General features: G+C 39.0%; 1 protein-coding gene across 1 annotated transcript in view; it reads right to left on the bottom strand.

The window, feature by feature from the left end:
* The window catches only part of bmpr1ba (bone morphogenetic protein receptor type 1Ba), a 65,888-nt gene that overhangs the window by 31,866 nt on the left and 12,488 nt on the right, over positions 1 to 21,534 (bottom strand). The window contains exon 2 of the mRNA XM_035907355.2: positions 12,519 to 12,587. The gene's annotated coding sequence lies outside the window, so the exon portion shown is untranslated. The remainder of the gene's footprint in view (positions 1 to 12,518; positions 12,588 to 21,534) is intronic.

Consider the following 21,534-nt stretch of genomic DNA (forward strand, 5'->3'; position numbering starts at 1 on the left):
AAACAATTGGAGGACAAAAGAAGCCATATGTAAAACATGGTGGAGGCTCCATCATGGTTTGGAGCCGTTTTTAAAATCTTGTCAAATTCAATCATGAATGCAGGAAAGTACCATCTGATTTTTGATCTGGAAAGCATCTGTTTGGCAATGGCTTTATTTTTCAGCATAACAATGATCGCAAACACACTGCCAATGCAGAGAAAAGGCTAAATGGCTTCCCCAGACCCCGGGACAAAACATCACTGAAGCGCTGTGAGATTGTTTTGACAAAACACGTAACAAAAGGCATCAAAAATCCAAAGAAAAGACTGGGAAGACTTGGTGCTGCTGACTCATATATTGTATTTTCATGAGTGTTCACACATGGTTCAATAAATCACTGCACCTGTTTCCAGTTTTCCAAATAAACTAAAACAAATAATGCTATTCCAAGACTTTTGCACAGTACACTAAATTCAAAAGCCTTTATGAGAGAGAGGCATAGCATGGAAACTTTCAACAGCAGTTCAATCAGCTATAGAGAACACATATGCCTGTTGCTATTGCAATGTAGTTGCAATAGCTATCAACCAAGGGAAGATAGTGTCTTCGGGTATGTATGAAATAATCCAAATTCTTTAAGTTTCTTAGTTTTATTTCCCTTTGTCATAAATATACTAATACTTTCCATGATTCCAAAAACACTCGTTTAAAAACACAGGGATCTAGTGTTTATAATTACCCTGTAGAACTAACCTGGTTTTGCCCAAATTATGTAGGAGTTTAGGCTAATAAAAGAGCTACACGTGGTTCTTTGGATAATGACAACTGTTTTCTCCAGCCAAGAATAGCATAGCCCAATAAAACCTTTCAGCCTCTGTGGCTGGTCCTATTCACAGTTGTTTTCTCCTACTCCCCCTCTCTTCCAGCCTTGCATATACTTATACCTGCCAGAAGAGAAGAGAAGAGAAGAGAAGAGTCCCGTATTAGTGGTTGTTTAGGGCCAAACAGAGCATAGTGACACCAGGGGCAGGGGGCTAACCTACAAACTGCCCGTGACCCCGACACCTGCACGAACACAGGGACACATACTGATATAAAAGCACGTACACCAGTCCAGACACACACACACACAAACGCACTTATTCACAGATCACTGCTTATGACACCCGCTTCTCTAGACCTGCCAAAAGGCCACCATTTGACCACCTGATAAAACCGTCTGCTAGGCAAAGCACTAATGCTGTGTAATCACTCTTCCTCACAGACTTTACCAAACAATTAGATACATGCTGCCAGCGATTCAAAATAGTTTTTTTACTGAAGACTTCAAAGGAGAGCAATGAGAGCAAGTTCAGAGGTCAGGGTTAGAATGAAGGGAGAAAATACTTTTGATTAAAGACTCTTTTTGATTAAAAGAGACACTGAATAGAGAAAGCAGGATAAAAGAAGAAAGATAAAGAAAAAGAACATGGAAGCAGCTAATGATGTTACGAATGAGTGGGAATTTATTGCCAAAGCATTCAGTGGCAAAGCTTGAACCAGCTTTAAACTTTTGTGATTTTCTCTTATCTGTTAAGTGTGATTAACCGACCAGATTATGGTTGAATTTAGCGATCTAAATCGAGCATGACCAATTCATTTGAATCTAGTAAAAATCTAATAGAAACAACGCTGGCAGTTACTCGGGCAACTAGCAACACTTTTGTTTTTAAGGGATTTTAAACTAAGTATTCTGGAGTTATTTTGGTTAGAGATTATTGTTATTTTATACCAGCACTTGGAGCTCATTCACTGTGAATGTCAGCTTACTACCAAAAATTGGTTTGGCAAATGTACTTTAAAAGTAGGATGGCCCTTTTTCAAATGCTATATGCTGCGTATATGCAGTGGCTTTGCTGATATTATAAACAGGCACATACTGGTGTCCTATGCCTGCTGAGGTTACGGCGTGTGTGCAGTGAGCTCAGTGAAGCAAATTGCTTGAAGATCAATAATTCCCTGCAACGGTTGCAGAGCTACCCATCTTATATTCTGTTTCTAAATACCAAAAGGTATAAAAATGAGATGCCGACTTCTTTGACAGAGCTGGTCTGAGCAACTGAAGTAAACTCAACAGATTTTGATTTACAGTTTGTAAGAATAAGGTGCCAGGCAGTATTTTTCTGTGAATCCTGACTTATCTCTCACAGAACGTATGGCTTATGATTTGAATGCTAACGAAGTTAGACAGGAAGCAAGGACAAGGGGACACAGTGTTGGGCAGGGGTTGAGTCAGATGACGGAGGTGGTGGGAGCAAAGCTGGTGTCGGAAGGGTGGTGGTGGGGCATGAGGGTCTGCTTGGGGTGAGAGGCGCAGTGGGATAAGAGCGTGGGGAGTTCATGCCCCTGAAAGGCCCTTTTCGCACTGCATAAACAAAGAGATTACAGTGAGAAGGGGCTCAGTGCCGCTAACAAGCAGTGCTACCACACACACTCGTTTAAACTCGTGCACACACAGTCACATCCTCATAGGAATCATACACGCATGCACGCACACACACACACACACACACACACACACACACACACACACACACAAGACTATAAACACACAAACAAGGACAAGCTCATGCAAACTAATGTGCACTCACAAACACAGCATCAACTCAATAAACCTACGCACACAAATAACAAGAAGCATCACAACATAGTGGCGCCACCTGTCTCCTCTTCACCAATTAATGAGCTCCCAGCTCCCGGGATGCTACAACGGGGTGGCAATTAGCAGCAAAAAAAAAGAAAAAAAAAGAAGAAGAAGAAGAAGAAGAAGGGGGGAGTCATGAAATGAGGGAGACAAACAGACGATGGGGAAAGGGGTTGAGAGGGTAAGGGTGGAAGGGGCTGAATCAGCTAGAAACAGTCAAAGTAAAGAAAAGGGACACAGAGTGAGAAACACAGAGGAAAGGCAATGTGTCCATATAACTACTTGCATTCATGATAGTTTATTTTAAAACCCCACATTTTTAAACTGTCTGTTTTTTTCAGTCTTAGGTGACAAGGCAGGATTACAGACTTTTAACATGTTGAACTCACGGTTGTCCGTTCTATATTGCTGTCTCTTATTTCAGATGTTTCTCTGATTTATGCTATACACTGTCAATATAATATACTTTAAAATAATGTAGGAAAACTGCATTTAACTTGAGAACATCCAGGGAACTGAAAAAGATGAAAACATTTGGAAAAGCTCATTGATGCTGCTCGCCTGCATGTTTCCATCTCTAACTTGTGTGTTTCCTTTTTTTTGCCTCATTCCTTCTGTCATTCAGTCACGCTTTGTTTCCCGTTTCTCTCTCTTAAATACATGCACACATACACATTCTTTGTTCGCCACCTGATAACAGGCAGTCATTCATACCAACTCATGACCTCTGACCCTTGAACCTTTAGGTCTAAATACAGAACTGAGGGACCGGTCACGCATTTGCTGACGGTGACGGCTGATACAGAAATGCACACACACATAAATCAACAAAAGTTACGGTAAAAAATGTACAAATTTAAAATTCCATTGGAACAGTCTTATATGCAGCATCAATAATTAAATGAACTAGTGAATGATTCAATCATTAGATCATATGTAGATACAGAAAGGACTTTAACGCTATAGGGCTAATTGGATATCCTGCATTATACTGTGTGACTACGCTTTCAATTTATCAAATTTGCAAGTTAAAATAATAAAATGAATGTCAGCTAGAAGACACATTGTTTTCCACTTTTTAGAGACACAGATGGCTAAAACTCTATATGTAAAATATCAAATTATATCAGCATTAAAAACTTATACTTCCTCTGCTAATAATACTACTATAGCTACAAACAATAATAACAGCAACAGCTACTTTTACTTTCTTTAAAAAATGTTTGCCTTTGATATTTCAGTGTGTGAAGAAGTGTGGATTATTAAAATGGTGACTTTACCATATGTTGAGAAACTTTGTAAATTAAAAAAATCCAAATCTAGTGGCCAATTTCACAGTAAACTAATACGCCCTGACAGCTGCCAAAGCATTGATCATTTACACGTTTGTCTTTGAAACACACATACGTCAATGACAACATAAGCGTGACAAGCAATTACTTACTTCATTTTCATTTTTATTTGTGAAATATTTTGCATCCGAATGTTAGTTACATTCAAAATCCATTATGCGCTACACAAAAGGGAAGCGGACACACAAAGCACAGAGACAAACATTCATTTGCATCTCCCCCTTCTCTATCCATCTCCAGCCATGTCCACTGGCACACATATTAGGCAGGTGTGGGGTCAGTGTTAGGGTCAGAAGCCTCGGTCCAGCTCCCAAATATAGTGCTTCCACTATTTAAGGATCCGTAAGTTCAGCGCAGCTTCTCATATGACCACCATGGGCCCTTTATGTATGGGAAAAAAGCAAAAATACCTAACACACAAAACAAGCATTCATCAATTCATTCACAGAGTTCCAGCACAAGTATTTACACTCATGTACTACATTTATACATGTAGGTCAATCAGTGGCTGTGGACAAAGTACAAAGAACATTGTGACAACAGTGTGTGTTACACAGTCTGCCCCATCTACCTGCCAGCTATCAGAAAACATGAATGCTAATGTCTACTAGCCTCTGTTCCCCAAACCTTGACCCACACCTACTTTTCTTTATGTTTCTGTTCTTCTTTCTCCCTCGCCTTTGCTGACCTCTAACCCATAGTTTGTAAAAGAGGACCTATTTTGTGAATGAAACAACTCTGCCACTCTGACCTCCAAGAATGGCCTTTGCACTCCAAACTAGTCACTTTAACACATGCTCATCACGAGTGGGAGTCTATTTGTTGCACACAGAGCCTGTAAAATATTTGTTTTTGCCTTTGGTGGCTGTGCAGTGAGAGTATGCGTTTCCACATATGTCACGCATACTACATAGAGAATCCACCACTTTGACACAATGAAAAACACTTAGCTTGATTTGTTGCCATAGCGAAGTGAACAGCTTTTGACTAAAGGTGATCTAATGTTATTAGTATTACTATTCGTTTGCTCAAATCAGTTTTGTAACTGATTGACAGTGCTGCATGGGTGAAAGACAACGGACATTAAAAGGGAGCACAAAATCCTAAATATTACTGCAGAAAAGAATCTGATCTGAAGATCAATCACACATCTGTTCAGCAAATGGCAGAGACAGCTTCTCTTGTTATGTGCTTATAAATAACAGAGCTTTTCAGCTACAGATAAGTAAAGCATGTGTTTAAAGAGGGTACAGCTGGAGAGCCCTTTTAGAAACCCAGACTTGAGTTTATGATGAAGTCAGAGTAAAGTATATTTAGTTCTACACGAGTATATGTTGTTAGAAAATCTACAATCCCATATCCAAACAAGTTGGGACAATGTGTAAAATGTAAATAAAAGAAGAGTGCAATGAGTTTTAGATATCACAAACATTTCATTTTAATAACCACAAAATGTATCAAATGTTTAAATTGAGAAATTCTACTATTTTATGAAAACTATTTTATTATTTTAATTTGATGGCAGTAAACGCCTCTCACAACAACATGGCTTTGCAGTAAAAGCATCGATGTGCTGAAATGGTCTGCCAGCACTTCGGGCCTTTCACCAACTGAAAACCTTTGGTGCATCATGAAACATGAATATAACCATGACCAAATAGAAATGATGTATAGCTCGAATCCTATATCAGTCAGGAATGGGACAGGCTACACAGTGGTAAGCATGGCCCGGCCCCAAATTTTTTAGGATGTGTTGTTGCATCAAATTCAAAATCAGGCCATTTTATTAAAATGGTTCATTTTCTCAGTTTAAATATTTGATATGTTTTCTGTGATGATTGGTCCACCAGCACCTCCGCACCTGGCACACAATGCAGCCAACCCCTACAGCACCTCCTGCAGGTGGTGGGCCTGCAGGAAGATGGGCCCATTTCCCTTTTTTGGGCTGTGCCCGGCTGGGCACCATGGACTAAGGCATCCCCAGGCCTGGCTCCTGAGTGGGGCCCTGGGAACCATATTCTGGGCAGGGTGAACTGTACCCTTGATGTTCTACTCATAGGGGTCTTCTGAATCGCTCTTTGTCTGCTCCCTCACCCAAGACCAATTTGACATGGGAGACCCTACCAGGGGGCAAAAGCCCACGGACAACATAGCCCCTGGGGTGCCTTGAACACACAGACCCCTCCACCATGATAAGATAGCGATTTGCAGAGGCATTTCTGTGTTCTATTGGGAATAAAATATTGATTTCATGACCTTTGCAAATCATTTAATTGTGTTTTTTCATTTTGCAAATGCCGTTATATAATATTGTATAACTTAAAGGTCGGAACCCTGTCTGCGGAAGTGGATACATGAGTTCAATAACAGAATCACTACTGTATAGTATTATAGAGCTTATAGTATTGATGACTGTGGAGGCCATCTGAGTCAAGTGAAATCACCATCATGAGTCAAGAAACTAGTCTGATATGATGCTCTGTTTGAATATCAGCAGGTTGTCGTCACCATGTCTACAGGTCCAATTGCATTAAGTGGTTGTCATGGAACCGGATGACTAGATGTTTGCATTAACAAGCAGTTGAACAGGTGTGCCTAACAAAGTTTGTAGTGAGTTTAAGTTGTACCATGCTCTGGCATGTGCGTGCATATAACTGTTGTCTGCATGTTACACTAAATCAGGTGTAGAGCACAATCAGTTCACAAACTTAATCACTTTGTGTTTACGCCATGACAATGAGGTGTCAAGTGTTCAGCCAACTCCGATCAAATTCCTCACTAGAGGAAACTGGTTTAGAGTCACCACCTCTTACGGGATTACATTGTTGTAGTTCTTGCTGCTGTGGTCTGTCTTAATCATTTTCTCTTGTACGTTAAAAAAGATACCTATGTGTAGTGTGTGTGTGTGTGTGTGTGTGTGTCTATGTGTGTGAGTAGGTGAGCTGTTGCAACATTATTGGTTATTCTAGAAGATCGGCCTGTGACATTTAATAACAAGCTGCTGTCTTTTCATCTAAAATACCAAGTGATCCAGCTCAGTATCAGGTGCAGAGAATAGATGAAGCCCTGAACTAGCCCGACTTCACATACACAACCACACATGCACATAATGGCTCTACTTTGGTCTTCAACAATGCCACATTTGTCTAACAGCTGATCTCCACATGATAAGACAATATATTAGGCAGAACACCCCCCCCCCCCCCACACACACACACACACACACACACACACACGCACACACACACACACACAATCAAGTCTACAGATGGCTATCATATTTACATAATCATTAGTTGTGGGTGAGACTGTCACGATCTGTGTGGTGTTCCCAGTGGTATTTGAAGCAATTATTCTTTGATGGGCCTGTGTACACAAACACACAAACACAGTGTATATAAATACACTAAAAGACAGTTAAGAAAACGGGTTGGAAAAAGCACAAACACAAACTGAAATCACCTCTCACAGACTGATCCCCCGGTGACAAAGGCAGTCACACGCACACACGTAAAACACACACACACAACCTGACCCCACTACCCCTCCCTACGGTGTAGAGAAATTACTGCCACCTGAAGCGGAACCCCCCGTCCATCATGGGAGGCCCACAAAGCCCCACAGGTGTCCTTTAACATGTCCAACGGTCCCCTCCTCCCCCCCAGCTCTCCATGTGTCCATTCATCTAGCTGCAGTGGAAGACATCAAAACAAAACATCCCTGGGGGGAAAACCTCAAAGCTAAACATGCACATGAATTGCTCTCTGGTGAATGCACAGCTTGGTGCTTCCAACACTGTGACAAGACAATCAGTCTATTAAATGTAGATCTCGCAAGTAGAATGTTTAGGCTACGTCCACACTAATGCGTTTTCGTTTGAAATCACTGAAATCAGACGAAAACGCCGTTTAATAATCTATCCGGGCTAGTGTGGACGTAGCCTTAGTCCGAACAGCAGTTTCCCTGTCAGATCTTTTCTTTTGCACCTTTTTTTTTTTTTTAAATGATATGCTGCACAGTTTAACTACAGTATTCTTACTTTGTTTACTTCTAATCTCTAATCATCTCTGGTGTCTGTGTGTATTTGATCTGCAGCCAGTAACCAAAGCACAAAACCCCACATCTTGACCAGATTTGTAGCGTGAAGATGAACACGGCGAGTTATAAGCAACAGGTGGAAATCACTCCAAACCACAATGTGTTTCTGAACATTTCGTCTGGCTGTGGTTTAAAGAAATGTTACCAAATAAAACTAAATTTGCTTAAAATGGAGTTAAATAGAGCAATCACCATTTTGCGCTAAATAGCATTGAAGTGAAAAGTACAGAAGAACCGGCCAGGTCCAGTCACTCTACATTACCAGGCAGCAGGCTGACGATACGCATGGCACCAAACAAATGTTAAATCACTGTCAAAGCTTTCTCTGCACTAAAGTTGTGTGTGGGTATCTACTGCCAAAAGCTAAAAGAAATAATAATAATAATATTTAAAAGAAAAAGAACTCCACGGGAACATACAGTCTTAAGACAACAGCTGTGCAGATATTGTGCACAGGTAATGAGACAGGCAGGCAGGGATGAAGCAGCGATTGCCAGAGACAGAAACACAGACAGGGAGGCAGTCAGTTTTAGAATAAACACCGGAGCTCTCAGTGTCGCCCAGGAAGAAATTCTTTTCTTTGATGTCAAGCCACGTGACCTTGCAGCAGTCTGAGGAATTGAAGCACTGTCCAAACAAATGTCAACACAGCTAACACCCTCAAGGTCAACGTGCGTGTGCCTTCAGTCTAAAGTTTTGGTGTGTGCATGCTGAGAAGATGGTGGGGGAGGGACATGTACCCAAAGGCTTGTGGACTTGGACTTGTTGATCAGTTACACGTTTAAAATTTACAGATGGTATTTTAGAGAAACAACCCTTTTACTTTACTTTTAGTTTACTTACAGTATGCGTTTAGTTGTATTTATTTGTGTCCTCTCACTCTTCTTTTTTTCTTGTGCATTCTTTTTTATAGCTCCAGCAAACTGCTTTTATGAATTATCAGTTGGTTTTGAAGCCAAGAATCTATAGCTGGAAATAATGTTGAGTTTCTATGTATTCAGTAAATGCTAGACTACAACAAGCTAGCTAGTACTAGCATAAAACACCAAACTGTCTACTGGGATGTCAGTGATTGAGCTGTATTAGTTATTGTGCACGTCCAAAGTGTAGGTTAGGTTTTTAGATGGAATAAGAATTTTAAAAAGCAATATCTGCATCTGTTTTTATGTTTTTATCTTCACTGCTTACACTTTTCTGTTACTTACATTTATTAAATGTTGATGGCAATTTAAAAGTAGGGTTTGTTTTTTTTAAGTATAAAGTGAATGGCAATGTATTATACTATAATTTTAATTAAATCTGAGTATTTCCACATTCTGTGACATGCATGTAATACCACTGTGTCGCTATATATGTTAATAAATTAAAATGCAATAAAACATTAAGCATTTAGTGATAGATTTTATTTATATATTTTGCTTTTATTTTGTCAGATCAGGTCAGGCCATAATTTAAATAATCACACGTTTTTGCACTAAAACCTCACTATAGTATTAGACTAGCTTATTACCTTAAATGAGTGATATAACTAATTTATGCTTACAAATCCTTTAAGAAAAACAAAAACACCTTCTTTTGTCACTGGAGAACACAATAGATGTAAGTGTGCTTTCTGTTTTGGCTCATCACAGATGAATGACTCCAGAAACCACAATGGTACTGCTACACTTTGAATACAATCCTCTCACTGCTAGTAAACAGTGGTGTCCCATTGCAGTAGTTTATTTAGGAGTCTGTTCTAACCCAAACAGGATTATGTCAAAATCCACTGCTCCCTCTTTTAGATCACTAAGTACTTTCTGCTGCCGCTATTGAACACTGTGCTGATGGAGCGAATGAACACCTGTTTGTGGAAAATAAAGCGACAGGGAAGCAAAGAGAATGAAAAGGGAAAAGTGTGGCAGTCAGAAAAACATTTCCAGAAACCTTTCAAGAAAAGCACTTAAGATCTGTCAGATAAAACTTAGCTTGAGCCTGTGAAACCTTAAAATATTTACTGAATACTGGAAACTTTAGAATGCACATTCGCTATCTTTAACATGGGAGAACTACGTTCTAGTTAGTTAGTCTTGAAAGCATTGTTTCCAAGTGTTGGTTTTATCTTCTCAGTTATCTTGGTTTTGCTTTGTTTTTGGTGAATGCAAGATTTAGTCAGTTATACTAAGGGAAACAGAAGAATTTCAGCTGAATAGAAATGCTTCCTGGATCTTGTTATAAGCCACTATATCATGACTTGAAATACACTCTAGTACATTCTTCCCAGTGGCTGCACGTTGGGAACCATGGAGCTATACTCAGAAAATACAGGCAATCTAAAGGCCCCAGTGTTACAAATCACTATTAACACTCACATAAGAGGCGATTTGCTTCTAACATTCAGTTTCATCTGCTAAGGTCACCAATGTCAGCTCACTATTTTTATAGTTACCATTCTAGAGAAATAATTGGAACAAAAGTATTTATCAGTTGAAGAGCTTATTGCACACAGTCTGGTTGGTATCTACAACAAAAGCACAACAGACGCCATTGGAGTGAGATGTAATGGAAAAGCACCAGGAAGCTTCTTTTTTTTTTTCATTTACAAGTTCATGACCTCACCAATGGTTATTTCCCTCTTCATTTACACTTATGTACTTAACACACACACACACAAACTTGCTGGTGTCTCCAATCTGCAGCGTGTACCTCGGAGTAGAGCCCTGCTATGGTGAAAGATGCTGTTGGCAGCACACCTGTGTGTATCTGTAGGTTCACTTTTCTGTCCCTGCAGTTCTGAGTGTGTCAGGTTGTAGGTGTGCACATGAAAACATCTCCTCATGTTACAGCAGTAATGGCTCTGCTAAAACCTGTGTCTCCCACTCAGTGGTTCCAGGCTGCTGTTTAATACAGGCCCTGCAACTGACTCCACTGAAGGCTCGACACCTTCCTTAAAAAGGAGCTAAGCTACTAATCAAAGGAGTTTGAGCACTCTGGTTAGACATTTAACATTTAAATACTGCATGACATGGATTTGGAAACATGACATCTACAGCATTAGACATCAGTCATAACCACTAAAGTCAAAAGCCTTCAGTTGTTTTGTTTATATTCATCCTCACATGTCTACTAATTCAGTTAGACTAAATCATCATTTCCATCTACAACAGTTTATATTTGGCAGCATGGAATTGTTCTGGTCCCACTCTGCTCTTCCAAACACATGCAAGAGAAGGCAACAGTAAGATACCTCCTGCAGAACACAACAAGCATCACTGGCAACGGATATGTCACTGATAACCCGGGGTTGCAAAAAGGCTTGCACATGTGCGGCAACTGTAGGCAGGATTAAGCGACATAAATAGTCTGCCTTTTGTACGCAAGATTTGCACAGAAGGGTATAAGCTAAGCGGCCACTTGATGTGGGCTTGCAATGATCAGCTGATCTACCAGGACAGTGGCAGACTGCCTTTGAGTTTTTGTTTATCTATAACAGAATGTTCATTTTTGTCAGTCTGGAACCATGATTAACATAATTCATAAAAACAAGAAGCTAACAGAGATCAACAGCAGAGACTTCAGATGAGAATTTCATTTCACTGTATGTACGTAACCAGGACTACTGTTGCATTACCAGCTGCTTCTAATTTAGGTCTGTATTTTTATATATATGTATATATGTATATGTTGATAGCATAAAGTATCAGTAACAATCAACTATGTACATGGTCTCCTTATTCTTTGTTGCACACTTTCACACCATCTTGTGTGATAGATAAGTCATCTGTATCTTGTAGTGTGGCCAGAACAACACTAAAAAAAAAAAAGACAAGGTTTTGACTTAATACCATTTTGCCTTCAGTTGTTTAGTGTTTATATTCATCCTCACATATCTACTAATTCAGTTAGACTAAATCATTCATCCTTGTATGTGGCCAGGACAGCCTATAGACGCACTCGTATCTCTCTCCATTTTTAGCAGCAGCAGTTTGTAGCCCTGCCTGCCACATTCACCAAAACAGAAATCTGAATGTATCTGAACCTCAGGGGCCACCTGACAGAAAGCTTTTTTTGATAGCAACCTTGCTGAGGTTACCACTGCACTGGATATTTGGTTTGATTCAATTTCCTAATAGACTAGCAAGTGATTATGTAAACAAGAGGGGAGCTTGTTAACCTTGAGTAAGATGTTTTGGGTCAAGCTTAATGTAGAGCTATTTATGAAGGACATGTTATCACTATCTTTGTGTTACCCTAGGCAAACTTTGAATTTCAGACAAACATGAAACCGTGTCCATTTACTGCTGTCCTTTTTAGGCATGTACACTAGATACATTGTGGGTTATTTTAGTCAGAACAGTTTACTCCAGCTTTAAATCTTTGTATTTCCAGAAAAATCCTAGTGATATGAATGATTTTTCTCTTACCAGCACTTGTAAGCCAACTATTGTTGGTAGGGAGGTTGGTAGGTAGGGCTGATCACACTTCTACAATCCCTGTGTGCACACAAACGAAACACAAATAAATCAGTCTTCACTTTACAAAAGCATATTTAAAGGCACTTTAAATTTTAGCATTTTGTTTTTTGTAATCCAGACAGCCAAATATACCAAGGACAGCACCATTTTAAGACATCTAGCGACTGAAGGGTGTGGATGTACAGAATCTCACCTGTAAAGATGGAAAATTAAGCTGAAATAAAAATCCCTTATATAAACATAACACATGGGTGTTTCTATTTCTTCATCTCTAAGGAAAACACAGCCTCAAAAAACGGTAACTTAAACTGGATTCATTTCACACGGCGTCCATTTTTATTACCCCCTATAAACCATTCCAGCCTTATGGTTACAGAGAGAAACAGGGTGTGCACGTGTGTGTGTGCAGAGAGAGACAGTATACAGCTTACTCTGTCTGTGGCCTTTTCTACATACGGTATCCCCCACAGTCAGAACAACCCCTTGCCAAAGAGGTCACTTCACGTTAGGTGTTAAAAAGGCCAGACTGCTCATAAATCAAAGCTTCTACAAACTTAAATGCATTTCTCAAGCAAGCAGTGGAAAAAGTTTGAAATTCACTCCAATGAAGGTTAATGACAAAGACAAAGATGCAGATATTTGCTGTGGGTCAAAAATATTAAGAATGAAGATAAAGTCTACCTTTAAGCTTTCTAGCCTCGTCATGGCTTAAGCCTTATCCAGATTAAAATAAAATGTATTTTCAAATATACCTTTAAAGATGCCACACCAATTACTATCATTATTATTATTATTGTGACAAATAAAGCATGTGTTTGTTTGCAGAGCCAGGAGACAGAAGATAATGAATAGTAATGATCACTGCATCGATAAAATATGACTACCAAGCCCAGGCTCGACTTCAAGAGACGGAGATTTATGGAGTAAAAATTAATTGGGTAGACTCATATTTTGGCAGCTGTTCTCTCTAAAGACAGACAGCATTTGTTTAAAACAGGCTGAGCTGAGACTGGATATCGGCTTAGGGCAAAACCAAATAAAATGAGAATATCTGTACAAGTTGGACCAAGGACGTCTTTGTTTACACCATATTTTATCAAATAAAATAATTATATCTGTTTCAGCTTGACATGACCTGAACAGTGAAGGAAAATAACTCATAGCATGACATGAGCACTTTCCAACCCGTTCAAAAATGTCAGCATTAATATTACGATGTGAGGATCCAGTGTGCGTTAACCCCAGGGTTAATACCTGAGCTCACCTGCAGCAGCCAACGATTTTACCGAATGAGGAAAATATCTTCAGAGAGTCTCTGATGTGAGGTATGTGAAAAGCAGAAAATGCCACTGTGGGTGTCAGTTTGCAGTTCAGCCTTCAGGTATCAAAAGCAGGCGTGTTTTGGCGAGGGCCAGGCTGTGTGCCAGACGGTTGTTTCTAAAAAGGATCAGTGAGGAGGATTACTGCTTAAATCCCTTCTTTCACTGAGTTCCTACAAACTGTTATTTCACTCTCTGCTTTACAATAGGCAATGAAAACACTGACAGGTAGGGTGACTTGAGAATGGCAGCACCAGAAACGCGCATGAATGCAGACAGATGGCATCTCAGCTGTTTACTTCACTTTTTTCCTAAAATGTTCCGCAAACGTTTTACTGAAAAGCACGTTTTCCCATCCACTTAAAACGTGAGACATAAGAAAAAGATGTGACTGTGTAACTGTGAACGCCATGCATTTGATTGCAGCATATTTATATTGGACTGATATAAAGCCATAAATAAAATAGGGTGAGGCACATGCCTCATGTTCAGACAAATTCAGCTGATGTGTATACCTCAGGTTTGCTTGCCATGATAATCATCACAATAATCAGCATTTCAAAGAACTTTACTCATTAAAAAAAAACTAAAGCAGTCGTGTGAAAAACTGAAACATTGTGTTTTATCATAATGCCACAATCTTCCCAGGAGTGGACGTCCCAGCAAATTCACCCCAACATGAGATTATGAAATATTTAGACACATTAACAAAAAAAACCCCAAACAAACTCTTCAGACTTGCTAAGCATTAAAGTTTATGTCAGTACAATAATAATAATAATAATAATAATAATAACAATAACAATAACAATAACAATAACAATAACAATAACAATAATAATAATAATAATAATAGATTGGATTTATATAGCGATTTTCAAGGCACCCAAAGCGCTTTACAATACCACTATTCATTCACTCTCACATTCACACACTGGTGAAGGTAAGCTACGGTCATAGCCACAGCTGCCCTGGGGCAGACTGACAGAAGCGAGGCTGCCATATTGTGCCATCAGCCCCTCTGGCCAACACCAGTAGGCGGTAGGGTAAAGTGTCTTGCCCAAGGACACAACGACCAGGACAGAGAGCCCGGGGATCAAATCGGCGACCTTCCAGTTACAGATGCGCTTCCCAACCCCCTGAGCCACGGTCGCCCCAATTATTAATTAGTGTTACAATTAGAAAGACTGAACAAGTGTGGCTTGTTTGACAGGACAGCCAGAAGAAAGCGTATTCTTTTTCTAAAAAAGAACAACACACTGGCTTAGGTTTGCAAAGTTGATTTTAAACAAACCATTTTGGCGCTGTCTGTTAAGTGGACAAAGGACAGATGACACCAAAGTGGAGATGTCTGACTATACACAGTCCAATGTTTGACAAAAAAACCCAAACCAAAACAAAAACAACACAGTGTATCAGCACAAACACCTCATACCAACTCTCAAGCACGATGGAGGAACAGTGAAGATTTGGGTTTCTTTTGAAGCCACAGGACCTGGGCAACTTGCAGTTATCAGGCTGGTCACAAACTTCTCTAATATGAAAGTATTATCTATATTGTCTATACCAAAGAGGCCGTCTGTCTAAAAGCAACAGCACAGCAGCAAATCTATGACAGAATGACTGAAAAAGAAAAGAATCAAGGTGCTGCGATGATCGAGTCAGAGTTCAGACCTCAGTTTGACCTAAATGCTCATACTGGATGTGAAGGGACCCTTGCCTGTCTGAAAACCTCAGTGAACTGAAACAATGATGTGAGTAAAGATTCCTCCACGCTCTGAAAACGTTATTTTCCATAGGACTGTATATAGACGTAAACTTCTTTGCAGCGGTTCTCTGCAGACCTGCTGCTTATTTTTGAGTAAACTATAGCATTGATGCTGAAGTAAATTAATTCTATTATGGAAAAAAATGCATTTATAGTATTGTGGCCAGTATCCAATTCTAAAATTGTCATAAAATCTATTCCAATCTGAAACCATTAAACATACCACCCACACTCCAACATCTGCAGAGTTTAACAGTGCGGCCACAGAGAATTTAGTAAAACCTAAAAAGCCATTAAAAGAAAACACATGATCAAATTCATGTGAGTCCATAAATAGTCAAATTTCTGAACAGAAGATTTATTCATACTTTTGGCTAATGTGGCAATCACTCAGCAAGCCTGGCCATTTAACCCTAAAGTCACACATTACTGCTGAGAGGCACTTCTGTTGGCTGGTTTCTTTCTCTCTCATATACAGACATTTACATTTTGCTCTGTATTTTCTGTAACCTAGCTAGTATGGAAACTACCAATTCATTTATTAGCCATAAAGGCATTAAAAAGCGACGCTTGGGAACGAGACAGAACTTACAAATGCCAATTTTTTTCAAGTAATTTTCAAACTAGACTCAGTGGAAAGTCGGAGATTTAGTGAGTAGGCGATCAAAGTGATACTATGGAGGACAGACTATTTTACCCAGCTAGAAAACAGATCTTGCACACAGACAGATTTGCATGCCATCGCTCTGTATCAATGCACATAACTCTTTAAATCCAAAGAGTTATGTGAAGTGCAACACAATGTCAAGGATGTTCATATTTTTTGTTTCTTCTTTTTTTTTTTTTTTTTAATTCTTTGATGAAAAGCATTCCCAAGATCCGTTTATGAGACAATAGCAATATCAGCGCCAAACATGGAGCTTTAATTCTCTTGGGCAAGCCAACTCCAATAAAATCCAGGCAGCCATATTTTGCAACTCGACCTCAGCTGAACTATCCACCCTTCAAACAAACATTTAAAAATGTACTGTTTCCATATCTCTATAACATGTTATTACTGAAAATATTTATACTTCTTCTGGCAGATGACAGTCTGACATTGACTGACAGGATTTACCTTTATTCTTCAATAAAGTGTAGACCACCTTGCTTGCAACACATGCCAGAAACTGTAGTGTGTGTTTGTATAAGTTTGACTGACACATTCACTATGGCAACTGACGTGATTTGTTTCCCCAGAAAACACCCCCAGAGGTGCGAAGTACAGTATAGAGCCGTGAACAGGTTAGACCTGTGTGTCTGCAGATGCATGCGTATGTGTGAGAAGGTCACTGCAAATTGAATTTTAGGAGGTGTCTGAGATACAGAACAGCAGTTTGAAGGATATGACTCATTACTGCCTCTATAGACCCCTCAGTGTTTAGCCGCAACTTGGAGAAGCAAGGGAAAAAAATCTACTTACCAGCCAGGTTACCAAATCTTTCCCACCTGTTAGCTCAGAAAACCTTTTAAAAAAAAATTTCATTTCAACATTGTGAGGCAAAAAGATGTCGTATGCAAAGGCAACTTTAAAAATAAAATGCATCAAATTCACTGTCTATTATGATTAAGTGCATTTTTTTCAGTACATAACATGAACAGCTGAGTCTATTTGGATAATTAAATTGTCCCATTTATAGTTTTACAACCAGATTCTTGACTTTTTCCAGGACAGATGGTTTAAATGTCAGATGGATTGTGCGCCATAGAATAACAAGTCTCTCTGTGGAAGTCTTTAAAACAATTAGGAACATTATTCCGAATCCATACCAAATCCCATGAGGGAGACGTCTGTGTGATCACAAATGATTTTTGCAGCAGAACATAGAGCCAGAGTGAAAACAACTGTCTTCAGCAAGAAGAACAGCGCAACAACAGACTGTATAACACTGATCAACCTCATCAAGTGAGAATGAGTAACTTTTGTGATCTCATCTCATCTCTGATCTACTGTAGGCTGGATATATGATTACCTACATGGAAATTGCTTTTTTAGAAATAAAACCCAAAGCTTTGAAATATTTACAACAGCAAGCAGGTTAAAGTTGAAAAAAAAAAAAAACAGAGACTGATATTCAGCATTGTCAGAAAAATCCTGATGTTTACAGATGTTTGCCTTTGAAAGTTAACTCACTGTTTAAAATCAACTTTGAGCATTTAGAGGTTTTTTAGCTCTTGTACTCACACCCTGCTATTCTAACGTCATCTGACAAAGGAAAAAGATGAGAAATTATTTTCCAGTATCACAGAATGTTTTTCAGAGCTTTTATCCATTTCTCTTTTTTTCCACATGTTCTTCCATGGAAACCCTGTTTTTATTTGAAGCTGGTGCCTTGCTAAAAGAGCTGTGATGTGGGGCTTTTACTTGCAAAACAATGACTGAAAGATCCAAACTGTTAAAAATTCAGCAACAGCATCATCCTGCTGGTAAATGTTATCAGACGTCGCTTCTCTTTTTGTCTTCTCTACGCCTCTTTAAACACAACAAAAACAACAACCGCAGTGATATACAACACCACAGTGCACCTACTGCAAAATAAATACATTCACTGCTGACTTCAGTGGATAAAGTTCAAGATGCCCATAGTGACTCTAGGCTATGCCGACTGGGTCAATTGATTTTAAAAGTATTTTTAAGATTAGTTTAAAGACGGGGCAGTGGCCCCCCACACCCTCTAGCAGATCATTACATGAGGGAACCTTTTAAGAAAACAAGCGCGTCCATGCTCACAGGTGTACACACGGGTGATCACACACACAAACTACACCCTTTTTGGCTCCTACCTCAATGCACACTGTGCTGTCGATCTTACGTGCTGCACAATAATGTTTAATATTTAGTATTTACTGTCATATTCCCATATATCATTGTGATGTTGTTTATTGTATTACTCTCGTTTTCTTCTGCTTGTTTTCTTTTTTCTTTCTCAACAGGTGATCCAGGTGATCGATACATGTATTTTTTTTCTTTTCTTTTTTTTTTTTTTGCTTATTCTGTTTTTTGCCCTTTTCCCCCGTCCCTCTTCTCAACTGTTTTTCTTTCCCTCTTTCTTTCTCCCTTTTCTTTCCCCCAGTCAAGTCTGTCCCGTATTCAGCAAGTGAAAATAAAATAAAGAATAAAAGGTGAATCAAATGGACCATTACGGCAAAGCTGGGATGGTCAATTTGGTAAAGAAAATCCGTTGGGCATCTTTCTTCGCCTTTAGACAATAATTCTGATGGCAAAAGAGCCAAACGGGACAGGCAAAAAAAAAAAAAAAAAAAAAAAAGATTAGTTTAAAGAAAATGCACTGCTTTACTCCTGCTACCAATGTTTTGGCTTATTTCCACATAATATAAAATAACTTGCTATTCAATATCTCTGTTTGGATATCTTACTGTAAATATACAAAAATCTTATGTGTGTCCCCAAACAGATTTTGAGCCACCACACAGGCGCATCTTCAGCCCCTGGAGGTTCTTATCTATATCAAAAAATATAATGATGTCATCATTTAACCTAGCAACCACCAACCAATGGGCTATAGTGACCCACTTGTAACATTTACGCAGCTATAACACCCCATGAAAAAATTGCATCTTTTTTTTATTTTATTTCACAGTATTAATGTCTAATTTACATGTCCACATCTCATATTATGATGTCATCACGTTCCCTACCAACATCCTTACAATTAAATAAAATTTAATTTAATTCATTTTGTTTTTTTCAGATAGTGCCAAATGACAACAACAGTCGACCCAACGATTATAATAAAATGATATTGATAAAGACTGTAACATGGGCATGTAGTACTTTATCCAATATGAGATCCATTCCCGCAAAGCCATCGTGCTAGAATGTGAAAATGGTCAGACACACGGTGACAGTATCTAATGCTTAACTTTGCTGTTTTGAAAACACTATCATTGCTATGATGTTTTTGCTGAACCTTCTACACATGTTTACAAGTATACAACAATGTGTTATGGGCAGGGTTATGTACTAAGAAAAAACAGACACACAAGAAGACAGAAAAACAACACTGAGAGGTAAGGAGAGGGGCACAGTAAGCAGAAACACGCAAAACTAATTCATAAGGGATGAAAACCAATCTTGCAGGAGAGCCACTTTACCTTGAGAAGGCCTTGTGGCAACAAAGAGCACCCACAGCCTCCAGATTATCCTTAATTTCCTGCAGCAGAAGGCCTGGCTATGGCAAGTTTTCATTGCTTAATTACATACATTTGCACAGGGTCAGAGAAAGGTTTGGAATGAGTTCCTGGGACCTGCATGGCACAGCAGCATCCCTGCCAAAAGGGATATGAAAAAGCCCAACAGAAATCTCTGTGAAAAACAATACAGTGCTGGTGATTTTCATACTGTACAAGTAAGATATGTAAAGTCATGTGTTAGCCTGATATATATTGACCACTTTGCATGTTTATATAGATTGTTATAGTGATGGAAGGTTTCTAAGAGAGAAAAATACAGACCAGCATAATGCAAAGCAGAGAAAATGATCCCAAATCTAGTCTACAAACTTCTTGGAAGTGCAACAAAGATTGTGGACATTTCTGAGTAACATGCTACTACGTAGGCATTTTAATTATTTAAGTCAGTCATTCAAAGCATTCATTGTTTTACCAGCTGTGTGTTACAGTTTCTATTTAGATTTTATTTGACATCCATCACCTGCCTCTGTTAAGTTTACATTCACCCAAAGGAACCTCTCACATTTGTATGTGCCAGTCTGAGCTTATTAAACCTTAAAACAGAAGTTTGGTCAAACTGATTGTTTTACTTTACATGTGTGCATTCCTTATTTCTAAACCATTTTTGTTCAGATGTCAAACAACATATGTAGCCAAGTCAAGTTCCTGGCACCGAAGCGTTTCTTATAGAACTAAATATCACTGACAAAATAAACACTACACGAGTCAAGTATGAACAGGTGTCGCTCAAATAAACTACTTTATAAATGGCATATTGTACACAATAATGTAAAGTATCACTAGCATCTCGAGATTTTTTCAGTTCTAGTACTGACAGTGAAAGCAACTTCCTTAACACTGTTTTACGTTACAGAAAAACACACAAAGCAGGAAGAGCAGGTCTTTAAATCCACACTTTACAAGCACATTAACAAAGTAATACTCTTTTTTTAAATTACACTGGCAGAAGAGAGAATGATTCCTAATGTGTTGCATCAGCTAGAAAGGAGACTGTCTAATGTCTCTGTAATGTCTGAGTAAGAAACCATTCTAGCTGGCTGTCATGAGTCCACTTACTTCTACATTTCTAAATCACAGGCCATGTTTGAGGTTGAGGAACGATTGGCAAACGTTTGCCTGAAAAGTTCTCACGCCAGTTTCTAAAGGTCATCCTTTCCCTCTCAAAATGATCTTAAGTTTCAGATTTCCTGCCCGTCATATCCTATTACAGTTTAATAACTGCAGGGAGCAGCCTCTGAGTTTCAGTATGAGTGACAACACTGTCATGATTTTTTTTTTGTCAATTGTTTGTTAACGAATTAAACTCAAATAGTAATCCAACACAAATATTTAAAATTTCCCCTTCAAAAGAAAACAACAACAACACTAATTTGTCATATGAAATTGCCCACTAATTCATACATATCATATTACCTGTGTTCCACATCAGACCTTCTTAGACAACAAAGGACAGTTATATTGGGTGGATTTTGCTGCCCTACCGCCACCTCGCATCCAGGTGGCCGCAGACCTCGTAAATGGCTCCAGACGCATGGACTCTGTCCACCATCTGAAAATGATTAGGACTTTGCCTCGCTGAATACTGCTACAGCCTGCGGACTCAATTGCTGCAACACATTTTCAT

The sequence above is a fragment of the Neolamprologus brichardi genome, chromosome 12, assembly GCF_056152115.1.
Source record: "Neolamprologus brichardi isolate AB-2024 chromosome 12, ASM5615211v1, whole genome shotgun sequence".
NCBI lineage: Eukaryota > Metazoa > Chordata > Actinopteri > Cichliformes > Cichlidae > Neolamprologus > Neolamprologus brichardi.